This window comes from Lactuca saligna, unplaced genomic scaffold (assembly GCF_052625555.1).
Source record: "Lactuca saligna cultivar CGN05327 unplaced genomic scaffold, ASM5262555v1 scaffold_44, whole genome shotgun sequence".
Taxonomy (NCBI): domain Eukaryota; kingdom Viridiplantae; phylum Streptophyta; class Magnoliopsida; order Asterales; family Asteraceae; genus Lactuca; species Lactuca saligna.
Window position 1 is genome coordinate 75,001 of NW_027629898.1, and position 2,500 is coordinate 77,500.

Below are 2,500 nucleotides of genomic sequence, written 5' to 3' on the forward strand. Positions count from 1 at the left end.
ATAGTAGTATCACAAAAAGCAACACATGCCACTTTAACGCCTATCGTTTCCCAATCATCAGCACAAATCAAATGCTGGCTAGCACCAGTAGCACGTCAAACATAGATCAGCAAGCACATCATCATCGAATTGCCACACAAACAGCACCATCCCAAACTTCCAAAGCTAGACCACAACCCTGGATCGGTGTCGCAGAGACCTAACGAGGCATCCCCACACCACGCCAAGGCCCCCACTCGGAGGGGTATTATGCCACCGACTAGGAATCAAGCAACAGTCACCCAAGCTCGCGCTCAAAGGCAGTCTGGCACCTTCATCCCTTGCCATGCTCACCCACTGCTCCCCCCCTATATATACATATTGCACAAGGAGCTTGGTGACAGCAACACCCATTGCTTTCCCTGAGGATGTATATTTCTTAGTATGCGCACGGCGTCGAGGCACAGGTGAAGCCAACGGCGCTAGTTTCTGCGCCCTATGTCGAGGAAAATCAAGGCAACGGGCTAGTGTATGGGCACAACGTCGAGGAGACTCAAGGAGATGGGGCTATTTTTCAGGTCACCGTTCGAGAAATCAAGGCAACGTGTTGGGGGGGATGGCCTCTTTCATGGGTCGTGGGGCTTGGCTTGGCTTGCCTCGTGTGTGCTCGATACAGCCTCACGATTCTTATTTGCCCATCAACCATGCCGGGCACCTATGAGAATGAGACCCCATGGTACCCCCTATATATACATATTGCACAAAGAGCTTGGTGACAGGAACAGACATTGATTTCCCTGATGATGCATAATTTTTGGACACACACGACTTGGGGGCGAGGGGACACGGGAGTGGGGCGCCAATGGGGGGCGTTTTGGCCCCATTTTCGTCAAGAGCGGGCGTCTTGGCCATGCCTCGAGCGTGCCAGCCTCGAGAGCCTTGGGCGCTGGACATCCTTGGGGCGCCAATGGGCAGCAGTCCCATGGTTCCCCTATATATACATATTGCACAAAGAGCTTGGTGACAGGAACAGATATTGATTTGCCCAGGGATGCATAATTGTGCGAAATCGTCCATAACTCGCTCGAATTAATTCGGATTGACACAAAATTTTGTAGGGATGCTTTTTATTATAAATGAAAAGCTTTGAAATGAAAAAAAAAAACAAAATGTCATGTTTGAGGCGTAAATGTTTGTGTCCTATCCTTGGTCACGCCTTGAAGCGTTGGTTCCCTACTTGTTGGAATGTCGCTCAAATCAAGTAGGAATGCCATTGAAACATTGTGTGGGTCATTGTTAACATAGACGAATGGACTTGAAATGAAAATATATCATATTTGGGTTTTTGTCCCTGTCGCCTGGTGATAGGCAGGCAGATAAGGCTTTTAGGTATTCATAGGTGGCTTAGATGAACTCGAAAGAACACGAGTTGATCGGATTGGAACTCATATATTCAATTTACTATGTACTAAGTAGGAACTACACTTTGCTCCCTTCATCGTTTGACTTGCTTAGAAATCTGCTCATGGTTTGTCAAGGCCCCTTGTTCCTTAGACCGATGAGGATGGGATTGGGTTGCTCATGGGCATGTGTGTGGCAAGATGCCTTGTTCCATTGGTCGTTCATGGGTGTTCGTGTACGAAGTAAACTTGTTCCCTTGGTCGTTCATGGGGTTGTGTGTGGGAAGAAGCCTTCTTCACTTGGTCGTTCATGTGTGTTTGTTTGGGAGGTAGCCTTGTTCCCTTGGTCGTTCATGGGAATGTGTGTGGCAATACGCATTGTTCCTTGGTCGTTCATACCCTTGTTCCCTTGGTCGTTCATGGGTCTGTGTGTGGGAAGAGGCGTTGTTCACTTGGGTAGCCTGCTTGCCTTGCCAGCCCCATATGCATTGTTCCCTTGGTCGTTAGTGGATGGGTTTGTGTGTGGCATGGTGCCTTGTTCCCTTGTGTGGCCTGACTGCTTGGCTTGACATGACCTAGCCTTGCCAGCCTCACATCCATTGTTCACTTGGTCGTTCATGGGCATGTGTGTGGCAAGGTGCCTTGTTCCCTTGGTCGTTCATGGGGTTGTGTGTGGGAAGAAGCCTTGTTCCCTTGGTCGTTCATGTGTGTTTGTTTGGGAGGTAGCCTTGTTCCCTTGGTCGTTCATGGGAATGTGTGTGGCAATACGCATTGTTCCTTGGTCGTTCATACCCTTGTTCCCTTGGTCGTTCATGGGTCTGTGTGTGGGAAGAGGCGTTGTTCCCTTGGTCGTTCGTTCATGGGTTTGTGTGTGGCAAGGTGCCTTGTTCCCTTGTGTAGCCTGACTGCTTGGCTTGACATGACCTAGCCTTGCCAGCCTCACATCAATTGTGTAGCCTGACTGCTTGGCTTGCCGTGACCTAGCCTTGCCAGCCTCACATCCATTGTTCCCTTGGTCGTTCATGCAAGGGTCTGTGTGTGGCAAGGTTGCCTTGTTCCCTTGGTCGTTAATGGGCATGTGTGTGGCAAGGTGCCTTGTTCCCTTGGTCGTTCATGGGCAT